Below are 16,694 nucleotides of genomic sequence, written 5' to 3' on the forward strand. Positions count from 1 at the left end.
TTAGGAATGCATTCATGATGAATGTGTATGACTAGATGCACATCTTATGTGTTAATTGTTAAGCCATCATATGCATATATTATAATTGTTTAACATATGCTTTGCATACATAGCATTATGGCGAGAGAAAGAGCTGAGTCCTTTACCATGGATCGACTGGAAAGAATGTTAGAAGGGGTAGCAGAGGCAGTAAAGGCTCTAAGACAAAGAAACCAAGAACAACCATAACAAGAACAACAACCACCGCAATAGTAGCTATAATTACCATAACAATAGCTACCTCTACAAATGGACTTCCCAAACTAGGAAACAATGGCACTAATCAGAGAATACAAAAAGATGAAGCTAATTGAATTTGAGGGTGGAGTTGATCCATTAAAGGCAGAGGCATGGGTGCTAGAAGCAAAAAAATTCTTTGAGGCCTTCTTTTGCACATAAACTTAAAAGTTGCACCTGCCACCTTCACCCTAGCAGATAAGGCAAGTAGATGGTGGATGTTAGTAAATGCCCAACATGAGAGGATTACTTGGAACCGCTTTTTGGAGATATTCTACGACAAGTATTTCCCACAATGAATCAGGGATAGGAAAGCATCAGAGTTCTAGGCACTTAAACAAGGTGGAGGCATAATAGTAGAATACGATTCAAAGTTCACGGAGCTAGCCAGGTTTGCTCCACACATGGTCAATACTGAGTATAACAAAGCAAGGAAATTCAAAGAAGAGCTTAGAGGACCGCTCCGAGATAAAGTGAATCTCTTTAAATTTTCTATATATGCGGAAGTACTCGATAGGGCGATTATGACTGAGCTAAATCTAAAGGATGAGCAAAAATCTAAAGAATGGTTCAATAAGAGACAAGGGTATAATACAAGAAAAGGACCAGCAAATTTACCTATCAAGAAGCCAAGTGTAGAGATTACTAGCGGTGTTAGCTAAGGAAATAAAATGGCTCAAATTTGTCCAGATTGCAATAAACATTGTCATGGAGTTTGCCGTCGAGTTTTAGGGGTTTGCTTTGAATGCGGCCAAATGGGACATCAGATAAGGGATTGCCTAAAAGCCTAGCAGAATTCATTAGGAGGGGCAAGTAGTTCATCGGGGTTGGTCCAAAGGCCAATTGCTAAGCTTTGTTCCACGGGGAAATAACCGACGAAAAGCAAGGGTGTTTGCCCTAGTCCTAATAGATATTCAAAGTATAGAGCCCGTTTTATTAGGTATACTCTCCATTTGTGCTCATGATGCGTATATTGTGATAGATTCGGGTTCTACACATTCATTTGTGTCTTGTGAATTTGTGAATAAGTTGAATAAATTGCCAGAACCTTTGAATTGACTAATGTCGGTATCTACATCGTTGATTGAATCTATGATATATACCTCTATCCATTGGGATTGTGAAATATTAATTAAGAATGTTAGCTTGATTGCCGATTTACTGCCTATAGAAATGAGTCATTTTGATGCCATTTTGGAAATGGATTGGTTGTCAACTAATTATGCTACAATAGACCGTGTGTCCAAGTCTGTCTCATTTCAACCACCAAATAAAGAAGAGTTTTCCTTTCAAGGAAGAGGCATTGTACCACCACCATATCTCATTTCATCGATGAAGGTATGTAAACTAGTCAAGAAGGGATATCGGGGATATTTGTGTAGTGTTTTGACTGTACTCGGATCTGATAGCAGTTTAAATGACATAACAATAGTAAAAGAATTTTTGGATGTGTTTCCTGAAGACCTATCGAGCAATTTGATTGATAGAGAAATTGAGTTTACAATTGATGTTGCCCCGGGAACTCAACCAATTTCCAAGACTCCTTGCAGAATGTCGCCAGTAGAGCTAAAGGAGTTGAAAATGCAATTGCAAGACTTATGAGACAAAGGCTTCATCTAACCTAGCATTTCACCTTGGGGTGCACCTATCCTATTTGTGAAAAAGAAGGATGGAACTCTTCGTCTATGCATCGACTACAGAGAACTGAATAAGGTGAGTATAAAAAACAAATACCCATTGTCGAGAATTGATGATTTGTTTGATCAATTTTAAGGGGCACATGTCTTCTCCAAGATTGATCTTAGATTGAGGTATCATTAGCTCAAAGTTAAAGCAGAGGATGTTGAGAAGACGACATTTAGAACTAGGTATGGCCATTATGAGTTTTTGGTTATGCCATTTGGGGTTACTAATGCTCCGACAACATTCATGGGTTTGATGAATAGAATTTTTAAACTTTATTTGGATGAGTTTGTTGTAGTCTTCATTGATGACATTTGATTTACTCTAAAAGTTAGGGGGACCATGAACAACATTTGAGATTGATCCTTTAAACTCTTAGAGATAAACAATTGTATGCAGAGTTAATGAAGTATGAATTTTGGCTGACTAGTGTGACATTTTTGGACATGTTATTGATGAAGAGGGTATATCTATTGATCCCTAGGAAATTAAAGTGACAGTAGATTGGCCAAGGCCCACTAATGTAACAGAAGTTCGGAGTTTTCTTGGTTTGGTAGGTTATTACAAGAGATTTGTCAAGGCTTTCCCCACGATAGCAGTGCTACTTACTTAGTTGGCACATAAGGCAATATCGTTTGAATGGACAGAAAAGAGAGATTCTACCTTCCAAGAGTTAAAGGCAAGACTGATCATAGTGCCAGTTCTTGTATTACCATCAAGTATAGAGGGATTTGTTATCTATAGTGATGTGTCTCACAAAGGATTAGAGTGTGTTTTGATGTAGAACAACAAAGTCATTGCTTACGCTTCCCGCTAATTAAAGCCATATGAGAAGAACTATCCAACTCACGACTTGGAATTGGTAGCCGTTGCTTTTGCACTAAAGATATGGCATCACTACTTATACAGGGCTACATGTGAGGTGTTAATAGATTGTAAGAGCTTTAAGTACTTGTTTACCCAAAAAGAACTCAACATGAGGCAGAGGAGATGACTGGAACTAATGAAAGTTATTGATCTGCAAATATAGTATCATCCTGGCAAAGCAAATACAGTAGTAGACGCCCTCAGCCGGACGCCAATGGAAAATTTGGCATGTATACTCACCAAACAAGGAAACATACTCCAAGACCGTCAGAAGATGGAGATAGAATTGGTCCTACACGAGACAGGAGGAACTTTAGCTGCATTTTCCACCCAACCATCTATCATTGAAGAAATCAAACAAAGACAAATGGAGGATGCTTATTTCAAGAATTTTTTTGAAGAAATTGATTCAAAGCCAAGATCGGGATTCTCAATCAAAGAACAAGTGCTACCGTTTGAAGGCAGATTATGTGTTCCCAACATATTGGAGTTGAAAAAGAAAGTCATGGAGGAAGCACAACGCTCTAAGTTTGCAGTCCATCCTTGAAGCACCAAAATCTATCAAGATCTCAAGCAAGTCTACTGGTGGCCAAATATGAAAAGGGACATAGCAAAGTTTATTTCTCGCTTCCTTCAATGCCAACAAGTAAAAGCCAAGCACCAGAAGCTCGCCAGTCTACTTCAACCTCTCTCTATCTCGAAATGGAAGTGGGAACACATTATGGTTGATTTTGTAGTTGGCGTTTCTCGTATGCCAAGAGTTATGGATTCAATTTGGGTCATCATTGATAGATTGACCAAGTTTGCTCATTTCTTACCTATGAAATCCTTTTATAATGCAGGCAAGTTACCTACTTTGTATATAGATGAGATTATTTGACTTCATGGTGTGCCTGTTTCTATTGCATCAGATAGAGACTCCAAATTTGTGTCTAGATTTTGGCAGAGTTTACTGAAAGCATTGGGAATAGAACTAAAATTTAGTACTACCTTCCATCCGCAAACCGATGGTCAATCAGAACGGACAATACAAACTTTGAAAGATATGCTTCAGTTATGTGCATTAGATTTCAAGGGAAGTTGGGAAACTTACCTTAGCAGAGTTCGCTTATAACAATAATTTCCAAACAAGCATTGGCATGGCACCTTATGAGGCATTGTATGGAAGAAAAAGTAGATCACCAGTTTACGGGATAAAAGTTGGAGACAAACCAATGTTAGGGCCTGAAATTGCCCAAGTTACCATAGAAAAGATTAAGGTAATTCAACAACGACTTAAAACTGCCCAAAGCCAACAAAAGTGTTATGCAGATTTAAGGAGGGATGTAGAGTTTGAAGTTCGATATAATGTGTTCCTAAAAGTTACTCCAATAAAGGACCAAACTCGATTTGGGAAAAAAAGGAAGCTATCTCCACGTGTATAGGGCCATTTGAGATCCTTGAAATGATTGGTCTAGTAGTATACTGGGTAGCACTACCACCAGAGATGGATCAAGTTCATAATGTTTTCCATATCTCCTTGTTATGAGGTTAAGCTCGAGATCCTTCCCATGTGATTGACTACTAGCATTTGGTTATTAACAAGGATTTGAAATACAAAGAACGACCTATTGAGATTGTTGATCGCCAGGTGAAGAAACTTAAGAATAAGGAAATACTAATGGTAAAGGTTATATGGCAAGAACATTACGAGAGAGATGCTACTTGGGGAGTAGAGGAGGATATAAGGATGAGATACCTTAGTCTGTTTCTGAACTAAGGTAAGACAAGTTTGGAGGACCAAACTTCATAAGGAGGGGAGCATGCAACAACCAAATCCATTCATGCATCATGTATGTTAATGGTTTATGCATTCATGCTATATGTTACGTACTTGTAAGACTTAGGGCTTGCTAGTATTAGAATGAGGAAAGAAGAAGTGTGGAAGGTTATGTTAGAAATTTGTTTTGTTATGTGATTTGAGTTGGGGGATAGCTTTGAACTTGATTTGAGAACCATAGGGTGTGCTTAAACCTTAAGTAAGGAACTTGTAATAAACGTGATCATTTCATACTATATGCTATTTTACTAATTAAGATTAGTGATAATTAAGTATAATTAGTGAACCTTAATTAGGATTAATTAGGCTAAGTATGATTAGTATAAGAGAGATTAATTAAGCTCAAATATGCAAGATTAGAGGTTTGATGATATTACAACTTTTGCCCTACCACATACAATAAAACCTTAGGCCCCCAAAACAAACAAAAGAGAGAAGAATTAGCCATATTCAAGAACCAACGAGAGGGAGAAGGAAAGGAAAAGAAGAAAAGAGGAGGGGGGGAGAAAATGAAGGAACTTCAAGAACTTCAACAAAAATTCAATCTAGAAGTGTTTAATGGTAAGAATTCAAACTTAAATCTTGTAATAGACCCATCAAACATCTAAGGATTGGAAGAAATTAGAATCAAAATGAGTTAAAAAATGAAGAACTTGGAAGAAATAGAAAAGAAGTTGAGCTAGGAAAGAACAAATGCTAGAAAGCTTAGGAATTTACTCTTTTGATTGAAGTTTTGATGATCTTGGTGCACATGGATCTCCACTTTCACATATTCTTATGATTTTCAAGAGTTTTCATGATTTAATTTATACTTTGGAATGAAAGAAAAGAAAAGTTTTGGAAAAGACTTGAAAAGAAACTAAATCAAGGGGTTTGATCTTTTAAGCTTAGGATTTCATTATGTTTTGATGTTTTGATTTGGAAAGCAACTATAATTCTAAGTTTCCTATTGATTTTGCATATTTTTGGGTGTTTTAGCTTGAACCCTAAGCTTGAGAATGGAAAAAAAATGAGTTGGAACAAACATACTTTTTGGACAGTAGGTTCTTGCCTAGAACCGCACGTGCAGTCGGGCTTCCCACACGTGTGGCAGTCCACACGTGTGGTAGTCTTCCTCCAACAAACATTTGGCTACTAGAATAATTGTAAGTGCGCACGTGCGGTTTTGGTCCAACACATGCGAAAATCCCCTATTTTGTATACTCTTTTATTTTGTAACCCTCTTTCACATAGGATACTTCTTGGACCCATTTGGCACATAAATATGGTTTAAACCAGACCGAGAATGATGTTAGGATACTTGAGGAAATTTAGGGAAATGCTTAACTAAGTTAGAGAACCAATTTGTTATGTTAATACTTAGGATGTTCATTGCTTTGTTTTTGTTTTGTAGGTCAAGTCTTGAAGAAGTTAATCCCTTGAGCAAGGAGCCAATTTTGAGTAATAGTGTGGTAAAGTTATGTTTGTTAAAACTATTATTCGAAATGCAAACTTATGATATGTTTAAGAAGCTATATTATTGTTTTGCTATGAATGAACATCCTATACTTTTGTATCAAGTACTAAGATGACATCTTGGAACTTGTTTGTTATTGGGAATCATGCCAAAAACTTTGTACTAACTGAGCTCTTTGCTACGTGTTGTGGATAAGTTATTTGAAAAGTCTTGGAATGTTCATCGCTATGTATATGCTTGCAAGTTAAGCTTTGTTATCGTGTGCAAATTATGCTATGTTTATGATAACCCCATCGTGTAATACTTTATATTTAATTAATGATGGAGATTTTAATTTTAATTGTCTACTATTCTGATTTAATTTGGGAATTATGAAAATTATGGAGACCGATTCGTATACGATTCTATTGAAGATTTATTTTGGAATTAGAAATTGAAAGCCTGATTGGCTCAAGATAGAATAATTAGTGAGTTGAATTATTTTAATATCGAGCATCGGACCATATGAGAGTTTAATTAAATATTCGATTCAGATTTGTAAAATTGAGATTTGATTAATTGGGTCCGAATTGGAGTTAATTACGTCATGAGGAGTGGGAATTAAGATTATTGCGAATTAAATTTATTTATGAGTATTCAATTTGAGTATGTAATTTATTGACGGAGACCTTGAGTTTCACCTGAAATTGAAGGCCTTATTGATGTGAGAAATCAAAATTGATGACAGAAATAAACTTAATTTGATAATTGAAGCCTTTTGGGAGTTTGATTAAAAAATCTGATTTAGATTGATAAATTTAAATATATTTAATTGGGCTCTAATGGAAGTCCAATTAGGTTAATTAAATTATGTGGGAATTGTGATTAGTCATGACTAGTTTGATTATGTCGTTGTTGTGGAATTGCATGTCTAAGAATGTGAATTATAAGGATTTGAAGTTATATTTGTTGATTGTAGAAAAATCTATTGAAATTATAGTTTTAAACAAAAAATTGAGGACCTTAGAGGTGCCAGAAAATGAAACCAATTAAATGTTTATGATCAGCATGATTTTTAGAGCCTAGTATGAAGTTTTGTAAAAATCTGATTCAGAATGAATTAAATTGATTTTTATTAAATATTATATTTATAAGTATATGGGCCTTAGTTGAGATAGACTCAACAAAGAAGATATTTTGGGAGAGAAAGGGTTCTGGAGAAGACAAGAAGAACCGAAGGAGAGAAAGAAAGAAGAGAAAGAAGATAGGAGAGAGGTTAAAAGAATTGCATCAAAACTCAATTCTTAACAAGTCCAAGGTCAGATGCCTAACTTAATCTCTGTAGAAAAGTTTCCTATTATTCAAGATTAAGAAGAAATTAGGACTAATTTGAGTTAGAAACAAAGTTATGGACAAGAAAATGGAAAAGAAAGGGTAGGATGAAGAACAAGCTTGGTGCCCAAGATTCATACTAATTCCATCTAGGTTTTGATATTTTTGATGCATTAGAGGCTTTATCTTCATGTATCTATATGATTTCTAAGAGTTTTGAAAGCTTGATTCATGCTTTGAAAGGGTGGAAGTGAGAATTTGAAGAGAAAAGAAAAAGAACTCATGAATTCCTTATGAAAAACATATGTTTTGATCTTTATATCTTGGAACTAATTATAGTTTGAGATTGATGCCTTGAAAAGGATAATGATTTCATAAAAATTTTCAAGAGTTCTATGAGCCTAAAATCATATTTTGGAACCCTAAAAAAAAGTGTGAAAAAAAAAAAGATAAGAAAAGAGCGAGATTTTCGGAACAAAACCGGTGTTCTGGAACAGCATTTTCCGGCACCCTTCTCGCACGCGCGGCACCCCTGTTTCAACCCAACTTCAAAAAGGCATATCTCTTTCATCCATACTTCGCTTTAAGCAATTCTTGAGCCTAAATTCTAGCCCAAGAAGTCTAGTTTTTAAGCGTGATGATCTCACATCAAAATTATAAGTACACAAATATATATGCTCAAATTAGTGAAGACTGTGCATTTTCCCTTTAACTGTTTCGTGCCATTCATACCCTAACTTAGTTTTCTTTCGTTTCTTGCTATTTCCTTAAATCATAAATATGTAAAAAATGATATTTTCATTGAAAACATATGAAATTGTTGTTGGATACCTAAGACTTTTCAATATGCACATTGAATACATAGTTAAAGAATGAATAGAAAATTTATGAACGAATAAGGAATGAATGAACTGAATAGATGAAATGTGAATTAAGATATTGTAGTTGCATATGTTTTTGTAGGTTTCTCAGTCGAGGTGGCTCAACCGATAAAACACTGTGAGTAATAGTAAAGTAAAGATATGTTCTTAATTATCTATTTTGATTTATGAACGACATGATTTTTTGAACATCGTATTTTGTTCTAAATGAATGCGTTTTCAAGAAATATGATATGGTTTATGAATATGAAATGTGGACTGTTTGTAATATGATAAGTGGGCCCAAGGCCGTTCTATTCATGCTACGATATGTTAGGCCCAAGACTGTTCCGTTCTATGTGAGAGATGGAGACATGTTTATGTTCCATCTACTCCACGATAAGATACAATTGGACCTGAGGTCATTTTGAACAGTTGTGTTAACATGTGATTGGGCCTGAGGTAGTTCTGTACTAAGTGTGTGCCCAAGCTTGTTCTGTATCATATGTGGGCCAGAGGCTATTCTGTGGACCCAAGGTCGTTCTGTAAATGTGATGTGAATATAGGTTTTTGGAAACTGTTGTATGACTCATGTTTAAAAAAAATGCTATATTACATGAATGAATGAATGTCCCTTTCTGAAATGCATTCGTGATCCTTTGTATATATACCAAGTAACACGTAAAATGTTTTGTAATGGATTCAGATATATGTTTCATTTGAGAAAGCATGGATTTTGATAGCATAAATGTTTTCTCTAAAAATGATTTAAGATACGTTTCGGAATTGTAAGACATGTTTCCTAATGTTAAGGACATCATTCATTAACCTCTTTACTTTCTTATTACTCACTGGGCTCTAGCTCACCCTTATACATATATATATATATATGTAGGTGAGTAATCGAAGGATCAGTATTAGAGTTTATCCCAGAGTCCGCCTCTCCGTCAAGTCACCCATGAATTGCCTCTGTGTAGAGGCGTAGTCTTATTTCGCCAACCCTAGTTTTGTTTGAAGTCTTTCATATAGGGTGTGAGATATGTATAAGTTTTGTCATTGTATATGTAAATATTGAAAGTGTAGTTGAATGGTTTAATTATTTCAGGTCATCATGTATGCATAGCTCAATAAACATTTGTTATTTTTGTTCTACTTTCGCTTAAGGCCCCATTATTGAATAAAAGTTTTTTGAAATTTTTTTTTTGAGGCCTAAGTACAGGTCAGTCATGGCCTAAACCTTTGGGGCGGGTTTGGGTCATGACAGAGTGGCATAAGAGCACGAGTTAAGATCTCACGCACTTTGTAGCTGTCCCCGAACGCCTCGGGAGGATGAGTCCCGTTCTGTTCATTTGGGGTCACTACAGCTCAGGACTCTCAAATTGTCACAGCTCGTAATCTGAACCAAAGAGTCCAAATCCGGCAAATCGTTTTGAGAAAACAGATTTTGAAAGAAGTGCCAAACATGGACTGCTTTGCCAGATACAGAGTCGCCACCTAAATATTTTATTTTTGGGAAATTTAGGAAACCCTGACTCGTGCCTAAGGCCACATGTCCGTCATCACCAAAGTTGCCTCGGCTCGGGAACTTGGGTACAATTGGGGAAGGTCACTTCGTGAGCACCCCCGCTCGCCCGATCAAAGATCGGCCTTTACTAACCATGATATCTATTTTTGAAAAACATTATGTGTTCTTATTCCGGTTATTAGCCTAGATTTACTATGTGATGCGCACAACATACAAGTATAGACTGGATCGTCTGAATTGGAACAAAACATTTCATGTTTGTTTGTTTGAAAATGGTTTGATGGTGCTACTCGCAAGTAGGCTAAGACATGGATTTGCCACCCTCGGGTGGACTTAGAAAAATATGATTTTGCCACTATCTAGTGGGCTTAAAACACACATTTGATGAATTGTTCCAATCCAAATAATCCAACCTTCACCCACAGGCATTCAGGCAGTTATATCACATAAGCAAATAGCCTCATGGTAAGCATGCTATCATGGTCATCACTCATACGCATGCAAGGATGCTAAAGCATAAAAACTCACCGAGTACTCCAAGCCAAAACAGAAACCGATTAGAAATCCATGCATGATCCTAATTATACAGAAATGCCTAATGCAACACATGCAAAATGCAACTATAGCAGGCTCGGCTATTCTAAACATGGCATATGAGATGCAACAGCTAACAAGTATTCAACTTTGAAATTGAAATACAAATGCAGTTAGTATGATGCGTCGAGCTCGGTGCATGCAAAACAGATGAATGATGCAAACATGCTGTCATACTGTATGCTAATTGAAATATGCCCTAATCTAACCATCATAAGCGGATAAATAAAAGGGAGAAAGACGTGGGGTTGGAAGACATACAATGCACACACGCACACTTATTACAGTTGTGCCCTCGCGCAGAGGGTCCGAATAAATATATAGTCCCAAATAAATAATTACAGTCCCGAATAAATACAAAAATCCTAATTAATTTACAAATTAATCTAGGAAAAATAATAAACTGGCATGCAAGCCAGGGACTGCCTTGACTCTTCTTCAGATGATGGATGATGCATGTCTGGGCTGCCTTGGAAATCCACTGGAATGCCCCAATTAGCCTCTGTTTTGCAATTACTCTTGGAAAGCGCGCCAATCTCTGGAAGGTTGCTAATTCTTGATTTGCTGCAATAGAGAGCAGAAAAGTGGCATAGCAATGTATTTTCACAGATGTATGCATGCCTCGACCCTCGTGCCACCAATCACGTATATCGATGCATGATGGCCGAGGAGTCGATTTGCATTACTCAATATAGAATGAATGCACATGAAAACTCAACTAAAACCTAACTCCATCATGGATAATCCGGAGTGTCGGTGACTAGGAATTGAGACACGTTCCGTCACTCGAAGTACGAAACGTCCCTCGTTTCCCGTGCTCGGGCTAACTCCTATCCCAAGCACGATGCAATATGCATGAAATGCATGAATGCAACTAATATACAACCTAGCATACACAATGCTATGAAGTGGCATACACGATGCACGAGGTAACATGGCATACACAATGCGCTAACATACAACCTAGCATACGCAATGCTATGAAATGAAATGGCATACACAATGCACAATGGACTTATACCAACATGAGTGGGCCTCAGCCACACTCACATAGGAGGCCATGAGATGAAAATGAGACACTCGAAATGCGTGCACACATGCACGCAAACCGAGGACCGACCCTAAGGCACAAATGCCACTCTAACAAGACATGGCAAGGCGTGAAACATGGTATGCAAACATACAAATTTCAGAGGCAGTAAGTGATGCAAAACAGCCCCGAAAGATGGCAAAATGACACCCGATGCATGAAATGAAACCGAAATGCAAAACTAGGCCTATGCATTGGCCTATAGCTATACAAAACATGCACTATTTGCTTATGACATATGAAGACAGATTCAAGGAAGTCCAAAAATAAGCACATTTACAGTTTTAATCAAGGCCAAACAGTAAACACAAATAGGGCAAAACTAGCATGCAAAAATGGCCCTAAATGTGAGATAATGAAGCAAGTCACAGCTGCAGACCTCAAACAGATGAGGGACCTTCAACAATGCTGAAGAGGGGCCCAAAATATGATGTTTTACAGTTTATAACAAACCCCAAAAACCAGCACAGGTATGGCTAAGATCTCATGCAAGAAAAGGGCCAAAAGATGGACAAAGAAGCAAGTAGTGGTTTCTGGCCTCAAACACAAAGGGGCCCTTCAACAATGTTGAAGAAGGGCCAAAAATAATGTATTTTACAGTTGATGGCCGGACCCAAAACAGTATGCATGCAAGCCTAAAATACTACTCAAAATAAGGCCCAAAAGAGAGATATAACACAAAGTATATAAAGGATGCCTCAAACAGTGAAATAACCTTAATGAGACATGAATATGGGGTCAAAATAAGGCTATTTGTAGTTCAGACCACAGCCCAAAAACAGAAGCAAAAGAGGCTAACAAATCATGCAAAAATATGGCCAAAAGAGAGATATAAAGGCAAGTAGCAAATTAAAGCCTCAAACAGCAATGAGCCCTTCAACAATGTTGAATAAGGGCTCAAAATAAGTAACTTTACAGTTTATGACATGCCTCAAAACAGTCTACACGTAGGCCAAAAATACTACACAAGGAATAGGCATACAAGAAGGATAATGAAGCAAGTGCAACAAGGAGGCCTCAAACAGTGTGAGGCCCTTAAACAAACATGAATAATGGCTCAAAATAAGCCTAGTTCCAGTTAGGATCGGAGCCCAAAACAGCAAGCAAGAATGGCTTAGATAGGATGCAAAAATAAGCTTAAAAAGAAGGGAAGTGTTGCTCACCCTTGTAGACCAAACTTCAACACTTCTTGGCTTGAGAAAAGATGCCTCTTTAGCTCTGGAAATCGGCTTCAAGTGGCTGCAATGGAGGTTGGAGGTATGGTGCTAGGTGGTGGTGTAGAGAAGGGTGTTGGACTTGAAGGTTTTGAGCTTGGGAGTATAGAGGAAGAGAGATACAAGGCAAGGGCTTAGGGGGGAATTTTGTAACCCTAAACCAGCAGCTGGAGCTGCTGATATATAGGCCAAAGAGGGGGAAAAAGGGGGGGAAAAAATGGAGGGAAAATGAGTCAAGTTTCCCTCCAAAAGTGCCAAACCCTCGGACATGGGTGAAGTGTAAAAAGAAATACATGGCTAGAATGTACTTGGGGCAAGGATTATGGACAGCCAGCTCAAAAAGGGCAAAAAGGTCATTTCACCAGCTAGGTGGCCGGCCTGCTAGGTTTTCTGGCCGGCTAGCTACTTTCAGGACAAAAAAATGGACTACCGGAAATAAAAGTGGCCGGTGGGTGGTAGGAAGGTCCAATGGTGGCCGTTCAAGTGTCCAAATTGAAGCCCCGGAAGTTATCTTTCCAATGGCACAAACCTTGCATTAAAATTCCTCCTGTGGAAAAAGTTATGCCCTTTTTGGTGAAGCCACGCAGATTTCGGTCCAACCGGAGTGATGCCCTACTTCAATCAACTATATCTTCCCCGTCCGGAATTGGATTTCGGAGATTTTTAAGTGAAAAATGAAGCCCCAGAAGTATTATTTCCAACGGTGGTGGCCTCATAGCTTGATTCCAAGTATGCCAATGAATAGGCCCGATTCGGCGAGGGCTATTCGACTCTTTCTTAACGGTTCATGCCCATTTTCTCCCCCAACTAGATTTCTTCCCTCTTCTCCTCTTTTCTTCAACTTCAAACCCCTAAGCAAGGTGTTTTGAAAGATTTTTTCAAAGATTTCATCTCTCTTTCATTCTTTTCCACTTTGCCCTTGCTCGGTTTACCGAAAAGCGCAACATTTAACAAAATGCGAGCGTCAGAACATCGTAGGAACTTTATTTCAAAAACGTTTTTGAGAGAGAGGGTTTTAAGACTAAAATCTTTTGATCAAGATTGTTTTGGTCCAGAACAGGGGTATGAAGTTGAGATTTGACTCTCTCTCTTTGCCGAAGAAATTGCACCTTTCCCCTGCACACTTTTCTCCACCAAGTAAAGCATCAGTCACATCCAAGTCTTAAAGGTAGTCAAAAATGGGGTGTCTACACACTTGTCCATTGAGGATTAGCGTGTCTAGCATTCATTTAAGTTGCACGTATTTTGTAACGAAGTGATATGTTGTGCAATTCGAAACATGTATGTGAGCTTGTGTAATAAGTTAGGTATTGAGATTGAGAAGAAGTCCTCATGAAATTTTGACGATAAGCGGAGATCAAGATTTGTTTGTTTTTTTTAGCCTAAGTATTGAGACTAAGGATTGAAAGTCATTTGACAATTTGATAATTATAAGGAAATGGGAATGTGTTTTCTTAATAAATGTGGTATTGAGGCTAAGGTTAGGAATGATTATGGAATTTTGATGTTTTGACTAGAATAATGGTGAGTACAAGCATGTTGATTTGTGGAAACATGATAGGTTAAGAGACTTAGATCTTTGCTTGAAGCCATGAAAATTATATGGGTTGCATGTTAAATTAGACTATGAGAATATTTGGGAGATTGAGACATTTGATGATCAATGAAGTATGTGGAACTACAGTGATTGAGATATTTGGTGATCGATAAAGCGTATGGAATTATAGTGATTGAGAGTTAGAAAATTGTTTAATATGAATAAGGTATGTTGATGTGGTGAAAGACATAATGTATGAGCCGTAGAATCTTATACCTTTGTTGAATGACCTTGAAGGTCCGATTTGAATCGCATTCAGGCGGCGTGTCATGAGAAACAAGAAGATCAAAAAAAGAAGTTAAGTGTGGACTCAACAAAAGAATCAAAGAATGTGTTAGGAAGTTTTGTGGTAAGAAAGATCAATGAAAATATATTTAATGAATGCAAGAAGTGTTAATTTCTATGTATGCTCGAACAACTATTGGAAAGTTTAGATTCTTTCATGTGGATAATTGAAACTTGGGCTGAAATGCTAAGATAGGATAATTGAAACTTGATCTGAAATGCTAAGATAATTAGAATAGGGACACTTCGATGTGTTAAGACTGTTATTTCAAGTGCTTAAGCTAATTGCGAGTGAATTGTTTGTGTGATTAGGTCTGGGAGCCATTCGTTTGTCGCAATCATTTCGTTATAAACTGAATTGATCTTTGAGGTTAATATTATTTATTAAGAATTTTTTTGTTACTCGAATGATCTATTTTATTGAAAATGTTGTACTATGGAATTGATTTAATGCCCTCCATATAGATTCTTAGAATGTATGATAAGTAAATGTTGTTAACATGTCGAAGCAAGTTAATTGTGGCTTCCAAACATAAATGACCCTCCTATTTGATTTATCAATAGGGCTTGTAAGTTGTATGGGAATGAATATTTGGACTAATGTGGCTAAGGAATTTGTGAACCAAGATTTGAATTCGACATTAAGGTTATATTAGATACTTAGCCTACTTTGAAGGGTCATGGATTTCAATAACAAAATATGTTGATTCGTTGGAAACAACGTAGTGTAATCATGAATATCATTTGAGATTGAGCTTTGATTATTTGCGAAACATGTGAATTATTTGGAGATATGTGGATAGTAAAACAAGAATATATGAGTGTTATGGACGATGTGTTTTGTGTTTTGATGCTATGAAGTTGACTTTGAGACCTGCCATTACATTACAGAATAATTTTTGGTGACTAAACCAATTTGAGTTAATAACCAATAAATAAATGATAATGAGTTAAGCTCCTGTGATGAGAAAATCAAATTGTCACAGCCCAAATCCGCCCTCAAAGTTTGGATCATGACAGGCCAGTAACCTTAGGTTACCTTCGGCCTCAAAAATAAAATTGAAAATATTCAAATCATATCAGGGCCTAAAACGGAAGCAGATACCAAAAATAATAATAATGTCTGTTGAGCTTGTGCATACATGAAGACTTAAATTAATTTAATCGTTTAAATACACTTCCCATATTTACATACACAAATCCCACAAACTATATAGTAGCCTTTAAACAAAACTAAGCTTGGGAAATTATACTATGTCTCTACACAGAGACACTTCCTATGTGGCTTGACAGAGAGGTGGACTTCGGTACAAACTCTAATGTTGATCCTTTGATGGCTCACCTACATTTACATATAAAATACAAGGGTGAGCTAGCATCCAGTGAGTAATAATAAAGTAAAGAGGTTAATGAATGATGTCTTTAACATTAGGAAAACATATTTCACAATTCTAAAACGTATCTTAAATCATTTTAACACAAACATCGTATCAAAATCCATGCTTTTTTCAAATGGAATACATATCTGAAACCATACAAAACATTTTACGTGGTACGTGGTACGCCCACTTATAAAAAGGGTCAGAATCGCATTTCAAAATAGGACATCCATTCATTCATATAAATTAATATTTCATAAACATGAGTCATATAGCGAAGTAAAAATATTCGTATTCATATCACATTTTCTGAACAACCTCGGGTCCAAACATATCATATCATATCACTGTTCTGAACGACCTTAGGTCCAAACATATGATATCGTATCACTGTATCTTATCATGGAGTAGATGGAACATAGACACGTCTCCACCTCTCCTTGGGCCCAATTCATGTATCTATGGACCCAAGAGGTGACTCGTATGGATTCTAGAGGTGACTCCCACTGTAGTACTTAGTTCCGTACAACACTTTGTTCCATACCAGAAATCAATAGGTCTTAAAGACCGAACAATTCATATCATGTCATAGCATAAATGGAATGGATAAAAGAAACGGCCTTGGGCCCACCATATCATAGTACAAACAATTCACATTTCTTGTTCATAACTCATTTCACATTTCTTGTAAACTTGTGCATTTTGACAAACTACGATATTTATAGAATCATGTCATAC

At 36.9% G+C, this 16,694-nt stretch overlaps 1 long non-coding RNA gene across 3 annotated transcripts in view; it reads left to right on the top strand.

Moving 5' to 3' along the window:
- The window catches only part of LOC114260612 (uncharacterized), a 49,550-nt gene that overhangs the window by 27,814 nt on the left and 5,042 nt on the right, over nucleotides 1-16,694 (top strand). The window contains exons 6-7 of one of the 3 annotated variants that reach the window (XR_003628695.2): nucleotides 6,039-6,096; nucleotides 8,376-8,411. This is a non-coding gene — a long non-coding RNA (uncharacterized LOC114260612). Of the gene's footprint in view, nucleotides 1-6,038; nucleotides 6,330-8,375; nucleotides 8,412-16,694 lie in introns of those variants that run through there. The other 2 variants (XR_003628696.2, XR_014366734.1) reach the window with 2 other exon arrangements.

Source organism: Camellia sinensis, chromosome 4 (genome assembly GCF_055761805.1).
Source record: "Camellia sinensis isolate YWXY chromosome 4, ASM5576180v1, whole genome shotgun sequence".
NCBI classification, from domain to species: domain Eukaryota; kingdom Viridiplantae; phylum Streptophyta; class Magnoliopsida; order Ericales; family Theaceae; genus Camellia; species Camellia sinensis.